Source organism: Platichthys flesus, chromosome 6 (genome assembly GCF_949316205.1).
Source record: "Platichthys flesus chromosome 6, fPlaFle2.1, whole genome shotgun sequence".
Taxonomy (NCBI): domain Eukaryota; kingdom Metazoa; phylum Chordata; class Actinopteri; order Pleuronectiformes; family Pleuronectidae; genus Platichthys; species Platichthys flesus.
The window spans coordinates 8314815-8328777 of NC_084950.1; the positions used below are offsets into that span (position 1 = coordinate 8314815).

The 13963-nt window shown below is 43.9% G+C and overlaps 1 protein-coding gene across 1 annotated transcript in view; it reads left to right on the forward strand.

The window, feature by feature from the left end:
* The first annotated feature begins 5499 nt into the window (after positions 1 to 5499).
* LOC133955557 (excitatory amino acid transporter 2-like) overlaps positions 5500 to 13963 on the forward strand; it is a 29203-nt gene continuing 20739 nt past the window's right edge. Inside the window, exon 1 of the mRNA XM_062390452.1 lies at positions 5500 to 5688. The gene's annotated coding sequence lies outside the window, so the exon portion shown is untranslated. The remainder of the gene's footprint in view (positions 5689 to 13963) is intronic.

The window sequence follows — 13963 nt, forward strand, 5'->3', positions numbered from 1 at the left end:
AGGGGTAAGATACTTAACACCGGACTTAAACCAAATGTTTAGGTTTCCGTCCAGCTTCCCAGTCAGGCTGACGGACCCTCTGTGCTTTGTCCTCCGACTGAGGAGAAAAGCCCTTTGAACTAAAATATCCTGGCAGCAAGAAGCTGCACACAGCTCCACTGTGTGTATTTTGGTGTGATGTCCCGATGTGGGACTGCTAATGTTCATTGGCCGATATGAGCCTTTCACAGACACATTGTCTTTATACACACTTTAGGTACTTTCAATTCATAGTTGTCGATTTGTACTGATTGGAAAATAATAATTTTAAAGATTCAACATGAAGAAAAGATCTGCATTTATGTTTACATGAGCAATTTTAAATAATGTCACAATGATTCAATCACATGAATGCTGAATTTTTTTCATGGATATTTTTCCAAGATTTCATAAAGGCATTTATGAGCTTTTTAACTACAAAGATCGCAATGTTGATTTGTTTCATTCATAACACATTCGGACATGTCCGACTATCAATTCGTTTAGGGGGAGTGTTTAAATGCTAGATGGCCACTACCCCTACATCATATAGAGAAATGGAAAACCCCACTACTTGGGAGAGGGCCTTGTTGTTATTAGTTGTTGTTAGCTTGTTGGTATTATAAAGAGTCATTAGCCTTTTAGCGGAAATGTGTTAACAACCCTATAATAGTATCCCCTGCATTATCATTCCTTGCAAATTGTGCCTTGAGCAACTCACCGTGCTACACCCACAACTACTCCTCTTCCAGTCAAGTAATATATACAGCCGGAGCAGAGCGGCGTATTATGCAGTCATTACCAACCATATATGACCATATAAAATGGAAGAAAGTCATTTATACACCGCTACACAGCCATGAATAAATATACAAGACACTCATGTTTCAACACACAAAGCAATTTTGCTGTATTGATGCAAAGCCCCAGCTGTGTTTTCATCCATATGCAGGCAGGCGACTGGATTGCACAGCCAAAAGGTGGCAGTATGATTTATAGATGTGATTGTTTGACTCTGACAGCAGCTGCAGAAAGCCTGCATGAAATCCGATGGCAGCTACCGAACTGAGAGAATGTGGATATAAAGATAGTAAGATATAGAGACAGGATGAATGAACAAGACAGCAGGAAACACAGAGTATGAGCATGTGTTTCGCAGGTGTAGTTCCTTTGTTTGGCCGGTCAGTAACACTCTTTCGGTTTTCGCAATCTTTCAAATATACGAGGGTTACCTCCTCTCCCCAGGGCTGTTTGTGAAGAATCACCAATTTGATTACCCTTGATTATTCTCGCAACACTTTTCTGGGTTTGCTGATTGCTCCTCAGAAGCCATGCCCACCATCATATTGATGCATGTGTAAATGGAAATTGTACATCATGGTTTCTTCCCTAAATAGCGTAAAATGGAGCATTATACTTAAAACGTAGAGTTCTACAAACTAAATAAAGATAAAATTAAAGCAGATTTTCCCACATCGGAAATTAAAATGTCCAGGTCTACCAATTGCTTTGCGCTTGTCATGGCACAGTTACAATACGATCAACGTGTGAAGAGAAAGACCAAAGTGCACCAGGGCCCGATGTGTGTTTAAATCCCCAGAGTTGCACTGAATACACTGGAGACCAACTGATTTGGGACATTTGCTGCCCTGTTTTTATCTGTATTATTGATGGTGTCACTGGGACGACAAGCCAGCGAAAGGTTGAGATAAAAGACCATAAACCTGTACGTCAGGGGAGTGATGGACTGAAGCTAACTGACCCAAGTGCTTCCTAGTTGGACAAAGATTACTCAATGGAAGACAACCCACTAGAGTCACAGTGATTATCACCATGGAGTCAAATCACACAGACTCATATCTATATCTGTTATACATTGCATTCCTCTCTTTTTCTAATCAGTTGACATTGAGTAGGGTAATTGAGCACCCAACCTGCCACCCCTCTGATTAGCATAGAGAAGAGAATCCTGGTGTTTTTATAGTGACTCTCCCTCACTGAGCACATCCACGTGTCGGAGAAGCTCTGTGTCTCATCAACCCAACCCGGTGAGGTGCATGGCTGGCAAATACCTGAATTGTTCAGGGAGAGGTTTACTTGCGAGAACAAGCAGACAGGGGCCTCAGGTCAAGACAGAAATATGACACCAATGCAAACTTGTAGCAACTTGTTTATACAGTAGCTAAGACGCATCAGAAACTAAACAAACCCAGGCAGGTTCAACGGTTTTCTCTCATTGGATGGGTCAGGGGTGTAACACAATCAGCAGTGATGTGTACAGGAATGTGGCAGTGGATAGCTCAACCCACATTGGAGCTTTGGTCTCACACACTTTTATTAAGACATCTATCTGTGAGCAGCCTCTTCCTAGTAAAGACTTCTACCTTCTTCCACCTAACTTCTGCCTTTACTTCCTATTATTGAAATGGCCCCTAGAGGCCACCTAACAATAAAACATTACTATAGGTCCGGCTTGCACAGGCAGCCTATGATATTTTTATAAATGTTATGAATATGGAAGGGAGGGGGGATTTTGAGGCGTTGAGGCAGGATGGAGTGAAGAAGTGGACAAGATGGCTGAGTGTCGTGGCGTGGGCAGGTGATCAATATTTCAATGAGCAAACAAAGGCACAAAGATTGAAAATAAACACTAAGAATTAAACCACAACAAAGATGAGTTGATGATGGAAGGCATGTGTGTAGCCTGGTGGTTGAGAGACGAGTCAGTCACAATTATAACCAAGATATATAATTTCAAGTGCCATGTTTTTACTTGACTAAACATCTACAGGTCAGTAAAAACGAATCTGATGTTAGTGGGACAAATCATTCTCACTTTGAAAAATGTCCATATTATCGTTAAACATTATTTCAGGCTGTCAACAAAAAGCAGAACTTCTCTCATTCTCTGCCCAGCCTCGACACCATCCTGCCCGAATCTTCTCATAGTTGCATAATGGCCTGTCTGATTCAATTATTACATTTCATGTCTGGGCAAAGGGGGAAAATCCACATACCTGAGAATTTCCACATCTCGCACACACTCACTGATCGTCAGTGTTTCGGCTCCAGCTCTTTTGAGCAGTTTGGGGAATTTTTTTCTTATTGCTCCCTTTGCTCTCATTTGCTGCCTTATATGCTCTGAACACACACAGAGCTCTGACCCAAACGTAGTTGCTCAGACAATTCAGTTCTACCTCCTCTCCTGCGTAGTCTGATGAGCAGCGCTTGCACTTCAGTTAGATTGGGTGACTGCGAGTGCCGCTTTATCACCATCTTGGGAAGGTCTCAGAACAGCTTTGTTTTTTTAACGAGCCGTGCTGTATTATTGGATTTTTAAAGGTTGACAGATGCTCAACGTGTTTTCTTTGTAAGAAGCAGGATGCAAAACAGGTCTATCAGTTCAAGTGAATGAAAAGAAAACATCGTACAAGCCAGTAAATTCTGGAAAGCAAACTGGATCGTGCAAAGTGATGTCTAATCGTCTAAAGTCATGCTCAAAGGATGAAAGCCTGTGGTCATAGTGAGCGGTAGTAAAAGCTCCAATAGGGGGAACGAACTTTCTATCAGATTTGAACACCTGTTTATTCAATATTGGAATAGTGCAAAGGGAAATGGTTTCAAAAGAACCAATTCAAGCAGTTTCGATGTAGCATACTAGCATCTTCATCGTGCCTTTGGTCCATCCAGACAACGCTCAACTTTGAACAGCCACTTGAGTCCTTGACAGGTAAACCTATGTTTTAGCCATTTGAACCAATTACCCAGCGTCCATGGCTGCCTCGAAAACAAGAACCATCAACCTGTTCCAATATTTCTTCCTCAACAGATAATAAATAGCACATTGGGCAGAAATTGGAAAGCACTTCCCAGTCGTGTCATCATTCCATATTCCCTTTTAATGTGTTTAAATTGATAACGATGTGCAGCAATTCTGAACTTTATTATTATCACACTGTTTTAAATGTCTCTCACCAACTCATTAATGTCCAATATGTCGCTTAGCAACAATTAAACTACACATTACATTGACTGAATTGATTTCCTGTCAGTCATTGTTGAGGATACAACATGATCCAGGTCCACCTCCTCCAGTGATAGATGAATGGAGAGAAACTGAATGATTTTTATGGTTGGTAAAGACAAGAAAACAGGACTACATTATGATGGGTAAATTGCAATGTACATTTTTCTAAATCACCCGACATTTATTGACAATTTCATTAATTTGTGAATTGCGAGAACAATTAAAAAAGCAGAAAACACTCGTTAAATGCAGTCAAGATACATCACAGATGACTAGCCTTTTCCCCATTTTGCACAGTTAATCTTCTTTTTGTTCCACCTCATCCTTCACTCCACGAACTAGAGACACACAAATTTGCCAAATTCTGTCAAATAGCAATTATGCATAACCCTTCTCCCCTCGGTCAATTACAACCCGATGAACAAGCAAATTCCCAGTTATGTCTCGGGTCTCTTTCTCAATTTTAATTGTGCAGTCAAACCTTGTCGCCTCAGCCAAGCACACAACATGTGGGTTTCACAGAGAAGAAGAAAGCTTTGGGCTGATTTATCCTACAGCAGCTTTTCTGTTAGAATCATCCCAACTACTATTGACCAATCTGGTCAACAAGTCGTTTTGCACGAGTTTGCTTTGCTGCTCTTATACAGATCACTAAAACTAGATTGGCATTATTTTGTCAATCTGTTTGTCTCTGACCTACGTGATGACAAATCATGGGGAAACAGAAATAACTGTCACCACCACCCACCTCTTGAGCCAATCATTGCAGCCATTTTCCTCCTTCATAAAATGCACGCACACACACATTTTGGACAGCCATCTGTTTTTGTTCCACCTCGTCCTTGACACCACGAACTAGAGTCGCATAATATTTGCCAACACGTTCTTTCACTTTGGGTCAAGTCTGCACCTTCACAGTCCTGAAGTGTGCAAACATTCCTCAAGCCTCTCTCCCATGTACATTCACCATCGATCCCAGTTAACGTTTATTAAGTTTCACATGGATAAACAAAGTTTAAAATGAAATGCATTAGTTCTTCCGTGTAAATTGTGTGACATAATATGATGAGGAAGATTATGGATACTCTCAAGTTCAACCAGAGCCACGAAAAAAAGGTATTAACAACCAGTTGTCCCAGGAGGAGGATGAGAGCAGCACGTCCTCTGCATGTTAACACACGATCGAAGGCTAAAGGACGTTTTTCACTTTCAGGAGAGGTTCTGGGGTTTTGGCACTTCTCCTCACAAACAGGTTTTTTTTATTGCATCCACTTTGTGTGTGAATCGTTGAGCGTGAGATAGAGAGAGAGAGGGTGAGAGAGGATGGGTACCGTATAGGCTGCATCCTCAACCAACGGGAGCTGGCATTCCCACGAAGAGGGGGGGCGGGGGAGACGGGAGGAGGAGGTGGGTGGGGGAGTAAAACGCCGTGGTGAGAGGTGGGCTCAGCTCATTCAGTGGGATCGTTGAGCTGCGGTGCTCCCTCGGATTTTACAGAGAAAATCCCTCCGTGTCGGTGTTTGAATCCGCTCCTGTCCTGGACCACTGCGCGCCCCGTGGCCCCACGTCTCCGAAGCGGATGCGACAAGACCCTGCCAGGCGACAAGACCAAAAACTTTTCATCACCGCAGTTTGCAACAAAGGTAAGAGGCTGTTTTTATTTTCAGTTTTTTTCTTATTATTTCAGTCTGCAAGCAGGAGATGAGAGACGCCGAGAGGTGGAGAGGATGGACGCGTGGTGCGTCTTCATCAGACCCTCATTTTGTTTTAATCGATCAATTACAGGTCAATTAAAAACCACTGATTTCATCCAGCGGTTGTTTGCGCGTAAAAAAAAATCAACACAGGTTTCAAGTTGAGCAGCGGATCTTCCTCGAATCATCAACTGAAGGTCTTCTGCACATCAGTGAATTTCAGATTCGTTTTCATATTCTACACTTTATCATATAGATGATGAAATAAAGACTTGAAGTGAGAGGCTGCGGTGGAGAAGTCCACGAGCGCGGAGCGTCAACATTACAGTACAGGGCTGAACAAAAGAGCTGCAGCTCCTCACACCTTTCTTCAGGTTTCTTCAGATTCAATTTACATGTATATTATGCATAACCTTTTTCCCCCTTTTGTCAATTAAACCCCGACCAACAAGCAAATACGCAGTTATGTCTCGGGCAACACTTTCTTAATTCTCTTTCTTGTGCGTTTTTGATTGTTTAAATTGCGCTTCAGCCAAACGTTGTGCGCCTCAGCCAAGCGCACAACGTTTTGGTTTCACAGAGAAGAAGAAAGCTTTGGGCTGAATTACCCTACAGCAGCTTTTCTGTGAGAATCATCGCAACTTTTATGGACCAACCTGGTCAACAAGTTGTTTTGCGCGAGTTTGCTTCGCTGCTTGAATACAGATCACATATTTGGTCAATATGTTCGTCTCGGAAAGACGTGATGCGTTATCTTTTTATTATCTTCCCTCCTTTGAGGCTTTATCTAGTGGGAGTCTTCCACGGAATTCCATATGTGTCCATGTGTTTTTGATTATCCGAGAAAAAATTCTTGTTGCCACCACCACCCACCTCTTGAGCCAATCGTTGCAGCCCCTTTCCTCCTTCATAAAACGCATGCACACGCACACACGCACACACACACACAGTTTTCCAATAGCACCATCAGCGTCGCCATGGAAACCGACTGTCTTGGCACCATCAGTTGATCGCCCTCAGCATCAGTCTCCACTGGTCACATGCTAAACGTGAACAGGGTGTGTGAGTGCAGACGCCTGCGTCCACTGCGTATCAATGATTGGTTTGCAGGTGGAGGTTCCTGCATGGAACAGATAAGGAGAAGATGTGAAGTTGTTTTTTTCTTTTTTCTCACTGGACATGTTGCCTCCCATGTAGGTGGTCCATGGTGGAGGGAACTGGCTGTACCATGTGTACTGTGTGGAAGGGATGTGATGTGAAGAGGCCTTGGCCCTCAGCGTAATTGCCGGGAGAGTCTGTAAAGGAAAGTGTCCAAGCATCTAATGCGTTTTGTCCTTTCCCCACAGGCTGCTCTGCCACTGTACTGTGGCATTTGCTGCCTTTACATGAGTGAGAGCGCACATACGCTGAAAGGCCGGATGATTCATTTGAAAGAAAAACTCACGTCTTTTAAAAAAAATCTTAAATAAGGATTGCACATGCTGCCGTCACAGCCAATTCACACACATGAGATTTTACACCATTGGGAGTGTTTGGCAACATTATGCACATAATTTGCATTTGTTCACAGAGGAGAGCATCATTAGTGAAGAGGAATTCATGCAGCGACTCTCCTCTGGGCGTGCTACATTAATCCTTCTTACCTGCGTTTGTCAGGAAATAATAGAAAACAAATTTCCTTTTCCCTGGATGTTTTGTCATGTGCCTTCTTCTTTCTAATATTCCTTATACATTTTGTGGCTTTCACAGTTCAAACTTGATTCCTGATTAATTCAGGCTGTTGAACAAATTGGATGAATTTAAGTCGAGATATATGGAACGATACTTTTTCTTTATAGACGATGTGAGCTTTAATATATATAAACACCTTGTTAAGGAAACTCACTGATGGCTAAAAAAAATTAGTCTAAATACATTTTGTGATATCACTATTTGAATGTATTTGTGACAGTAAGCATTGATTGTGATAGCAAACCACGTTGAGATGGGACTGTAATTGTCAGGTAATTAAATTTGAAATAAGAAAGGACCAACCTTTCATGCACACACACACACACACACACACACACACTTACAGGCTGTCACATGCCCAGACTAGAGCCTGCAGCGTCGCCTCTCACCAAGTGGAAGTGAAATCAGTCAAAATCATATTTCTCAGAACGTGTTATGTTAACCATCTGTGCAGACGCTCCTTTAATTAGAGTAGTTGCTCAGGGTGCTCGGGGCAGAGTGGATGTTTACATGGATGTGTGTTGTGTGAGCGCCTCTTTGTTCTGCGAGGCACACACACACACACACACAAACACACACACACATACCAACGCACATGCACACACAAATAGGGGGAGGGTAGTTGTGTAGATATGCAAGTCAGGGGTAAATAATAAAGAGAGGAAAAGGAAAAAACAGCACACTGGCCCAAAAAAAAATCAATATGCTGATCAACTGACAGCTTCTCCAGTGACTGTGAAAATTTGATTTCTACCAATCGATGTCGACTGGTTTTCTATGGATTGGTTTGAGTGGTGTGTTGAGCTTGAGAGTTATTATTATTATTACTAGAAGACGAACGCTCTGGATGGATTTGTGTGGGATGCTCATGTGATGAGTGGTAATGGGAGACCAGATGGCAAATGAGCCATCACCAGCGAGCAGGAATGATGATTAAAAGAAAATTGCATTTACACTGCCCCAGAGTAAGCCGGAAGATTAAATGAATACTATAGGATTTTCACATGTAATGGAGAGAATGAGGCTTTATGGTTTTATTTTTTATAGCAAGACATCGCAATATTTTTAATATAAGACCTGAGAGGCTGCAGATAGGGCCCAGTCTATTTCCCTCTTTGGGTTCTGGTTTTGTGCGCTGCTCCATAATGTTATTCAGTGCTGTTTAGCACCCCGGAAAAACAATGAAACCCTTGAACAATGTGGAGACACTTCGTCTTCTGCCAGATAAACTGAGGTTTTACACTGCCAGAAGTGTTGGAGAGAGCGGGGGAGTAACACCGAGATGTGGGAGTGACAGAAAGTGAAGAAGACGAGGAGGACCGACAGTAGAAGATAGACCTCTCTCTGTTGTTCCAAGGAGACAAATGGCCAAAGGATGGAGTGAGGGAGTGTGTGAGTGAAGAGGCTAAAGGCTGGGGTAGCGTCTCCGCTCCTTGATGTGTCTCTGTGAGCTCTGCCAGTGCACGAGTGAGTGAGGAAGGGGCCGCACACGCAGCCCGGGGATGCAGCACATGTCACCTGTCCAAGCGCTAGCCAAGACAAACCTCTCGTCTCACTGCCGAGAGAGTGATGTAGATAGAGGGTGAGAAAAGAGAGAGGAGGCAGAGAAGTGCTGGAATTCAAAGGGAAAGGGTTGTAAAAAAATGGACAGGAGCTGGGTAAAAGATGGAAGACAGGAAACAGGTGACAGGGGAGGCGTCTAGCAGTATGTTAGTGCGTCCCTGAGTATGTGTGTGTGGGTGTCCTTGTGCGTCCATTCATGGAACTCCTCTATGCCTTGCTGGCAGTCTGTGGCATCCAGTGCTTGAGTAATCCTCCTGGGAACACGCTGAAGCTGCCAAAGTGCCATCCAGTTCCTCTTTTCACTCTTTACCACCCTCAAGCTCGTCCGTCTCTGTCTCTTCTTTTCTCACTCTCTCAATACTCCTCTCTTTTTCTTCCCTTAGCTGTTCCTTTCACTTCCTCAGTCCTCCCCAATTACTTTAATACCTCCTCCTTTAATTCTGCTCCTGATGTTCCCTGAACGTCATTACCTGCTCTCTTTGCTTCTCCGGACCTTGGATCCTTATCCGTCTCCTCTTCATCACCGTGATCCTGGTGTGAATCTTCCCACTATGAGGGGTTCATGCTCGTTTTTGTTTCGGTTTTTTTTTGCTCCTGTGGTCCTGCCTATAGAATCAGTGTACCAGTTCTCAGAGAGCTGAACAGAGTGAGGCCTTTCCCATGGGTTGACCAAACAAAGAGCCTGGCTCCCTTCACTTCTGTGTGACTGCACAGGAACAGAAACAGAGGCATTCAGCAGCGAGCCTGCTGCTGGGCGGCAGAGCGATAGATCTCTGCTGGCCGAGGTCGAGGCATTTCCTCAGATTTTGCTCTGAGACAGCAGCAGTCATTAAACTGCCCAGACAATCTGGAAGGGAAGGAGCAGAACCTCCCAAAGTGGAAGCACATGTGTTAATCATTGAGTGGACTCTTTTCGGCTATTAATCTAGTTTGCTTTTTAATAGCATCTTATTTGCATCCATTTTCTATATGTCTTCTTAGGATTATTCCACGTGCTGTCATGTCATGACATCTATCGTAGAACAGTGCTGCTCAACAAATCATAAAAACATAAATCAGCTGTAGCATTAAAAGTTGTGTAACATTCATATTGTAATACAGAAATAACATTGATTGATCCAGTAGAAAAAAAGTAACTATTCAATTAAAGAATAAACATACAGTTGTTAATCGCAATTCTATTTATTCTATTTCAGATTTATGAATGTGAAATGATTTCAATGTTCTTGTAGTTCATCATGTCTAAAGGTGAACTAACAAGTGTCTGTGTTGCCAGTGCAAACACCATGTGGGAATTTCGTGTTGGTTACAATCCAGTAGACACGGGTCAGAGGTCAAGTTAACTGTGTAACAACCAGCTGGTCAGGTCCACATGTTAAGGCAAATTTATATTGATTTTCAAAGCCAAGAGACGAGTGTGAGGTAAACACATCCTAAAAAACTGTTAAAACTCCTCTGATCATTTTTTATACACATTTCTGAGAAATGTATTTTCACTATGACTCAGACTCGGGCCCCAGTGGGAACTGAGTCAGTGTTTACTGGTACAGGGATGGCCTCATCCCACCCACTGCTCTTCCACTGCCACTGTCCTCCGAAAACCCAGAAACACCCACATCCCTTTGGCACCTGCAACGTCTGAATTCAGGTCAGCAGGGGGAGTCACGGAATTGCTCAGAGAGTGAACGGGAAGCAGGGGTCGGACCGGGGGGGGGGGGGGGTTGTTGTTTTTTCTTATTCCTTTCTCTTGGCACCAAAGACCATGCCAGTGAGAACAATCAGCCCACTGTGTGGCAACAAAAGAATTAGAGCACATTGAGTGAGTCGTTCGAAACAAATAGACGACTTCATCTGCAGATTCACTCTGACGGATTCGCACCGTGTTATAAGGTGTGTGTGTGGGGGGGGGGGGGGGAGAGTGGGTTACTTTGGCTTGTACCATCACTCTGTAAACATTATGGCTCATGACACAAAAAAGTATATCTAGGATTGAACTGGGAAAGAGAATCGGACTTCTGCGATTGGACGACACTTGACTGGCAAGCGAGTCCAGCACCTGAATGACAGGATGGTCCAGCGGCCCACCAGTATGATGGCCCACTTGACAGTCAACTCCACCCACCAATGTGGGGGGTCACTGGGATTTGTCCCGATCCGCAGTCTGACATTTCAATATAAATCAATACATCTTTTTACTTTCATTTAAATTCTAGAAAATTATTCCGGATCTTTGACTGGATCATATTACCAGAATATGCCTCAGAATAAATTAAGGACGACTGTTTTTGTTCCTTGACATGTGGAGATATTGATTGAAAGATTGAGTTGCTGTGGATGTTTGTCTCCTCGACAGATTCATAATGAGGATAATGTGTGTGTGTGTGGGGGGGGGGGGGGGGGGGAGGGATCAGCGAAAGGGGAATAAAGAGGATGAATAGGATAAAGCCTCAAGGTTCCATATTGTGACAAAGATGTAGCTGCATGTTAATATCACATATGATCCTCCTGCTGTATCTTCTGACTGGGAAAGGTGACTGGGAACCATATGAAAACCCTGAAGTTGAAATTCAAATAAATCTATTCTCATCACCAACTTCTCTCACTACCCCCCCCCCCCCCCCCCCCCCACCACCACCCCCGTCTCCCCAACCTTCCTCTTCCTTTGCCCCTTTTTTATACTATTCCACAAATCCTCAATTAAGTGCGTAATGGGCCCCTGAGGCAGGTTTGTGTGCCTCTTTGTTCGGCTCCGGGGGCATCGGTCGGCATTAACGTTCCTCTTGAGTAAGTAAATAGCCTCGAGCTGTGGGAGCACGGTGCGGAGCTGCCACTTGTCCATTTAATCTCAGAGAGCTCCATCACTTTTCGGGGACGTTTTCTGGAGCCAAACACGGGACATGCATGAGAACTTGGGTGAAAAAGGAAGAAAACACAATGCCCACACTCTGAGGAGGAACATCAGTACCCACGTCCACCTCCCACTTCTTCCGGAATACCCCCCCCCCCTCCCCCTTTTTATTGGGTCTCCCTCGCTTCACTCTCTTTTTCTCTCCCCCCTCCTGATTCCCTCAGGACCTCTTACCCCCCCTCGCCTTCTCTCCCCCAAAACTGCCAGTGGCCCCTCACCCCCTTCCCTCCCCCCTGCACATGTCCAGACCAATCCCCCGCCTGCTGCTCCCCACTGCTCGGCCTATCCCGTCCCAACGAGGAGCCCAGCTGATGGATCCTGCCGTCTAGTTGTGTTTACCTCACCCACTCGTCCAACGGAACACACAACAATCCCCTTCATTGCCTGTTTGTTAGCCCCCTTTTCAGACTTATAAGAGGAGGGGGGCGTGTGTGTGTGTGTGTGTGTGTGCGGAGGGGATGGCAGGGGGTGAGGGGGGGTGGTGTGGGGGGGGGGGGGGGGGATACAAAAACAAAAACGGAGAAAACAATTAGATTGCCCCTCCTCCCGATGAACCCTGTGCGAGCGGTTTCCCAGCTCGGGGTTCTGTGAACTAACTTGGAGGCCTGTAAAGTGGCCCATTATTCTGGTCAGGGTGGCGTGTTCCAAGAGCGGCTCGCCTCAATGGCTGATTAACACAGAGAGGGTTTTGTTTGAGGGTTTTGGCTCCCCACGTTATGCACTGGTTAATTAGGAGCTCTATCTATCCATCTATCTATCTATCTATCTATCATTCCTCGATTATACAAGCGTTATATCTATCTATTTATCTATCTATCTATCTATCTATCTATCTATCTATCTATCTATCTATCTATCTATCTATCTATCTATCTATCTATCTATCTATCTATCTATCTATCTATCTATCTATCTATCTATCTATCTATCTATCATTCTGTAAACAGGAACCTTCTAACACATAATATTATCTCCAATGTTTTTTTTTTAGCGCAGACTTTGAATTTGCCTCATGTGTGAATTAAATAGATTATTAATGACATTTGCTGTCAAGTTAAATTAATTTATATTTATATATTTAGTTTATTTCTCACTGTACAGTCTCCTGCTCCTGCAGCAGGATCCTGTCGTCACTGGGAATCCTGGTTCCTCTTATAATAGGAGGATTACAATGGACAAGGATTTCGGAGGGAATTTGTGTTTTACGCCTTCAATCTCCACTATATGGGGTTTACCCTCCTCTGAGCAGCCCGAGATCAGTGAGCTCTGGGGATTTGGTTGCGTCGGGGATCAGACAATGGAAATGTGTCAAAAATACTCCAGCACAGATCTTCTGACAAGACTGCGACTATAGGCAGGCTGTCAGAATTAAGCGAGCGTCTTTGCTCTCAACGGCATTCCAGTGCTGCATGTGACTGAAGAAGTATTTACATAGCTTGACAAAGTATGCCGCGAATAATGACACAGGAAGAAAAACAACGAGCCGAGGAGCCGCAGGGGCCCCGCTGTGGCTTTTCACATGTAACTGCAGTCAGTAATGGGAAACAGTTAGCTTCTTATTTTTTCAGGATTTCATGAATTCCGAGGAAAACAGAGAGTAGACGTGGTTCTGAAAGAACAGAGGCAGTGAGTTGGTCCTGAAAGGAAAGCAGATGTTAAGAGAGGAGAAGCCTCACATCCTTCATGTTACAGAACAGACTGGAATTTTGATTCCAAATAAACTAAAGTTACAACACAAATCAGGAATATTTCTTACAGCTTTTTTCTGCATATTCACGTCAGGCATCACTGAATTTGTTGATATTCATTCTGTTTGCTGGACCCAGACCCCACCAGGTTTTCATACAGGTCAGAGGTGCCCTGTGTGCTTTGGTGCGTAGAAACAAGACGAAAACACAGTTCTGAATATCTGCCTCTACTGAAATTGTGTTGTCCATCAGAGAAGTGTGTGTGTGTGACTAAGAGGGAGAAACAGGGAGAAGGTGAGGGAGAGACAGAGAGAGAGCAAAAGAGAGAGAATCT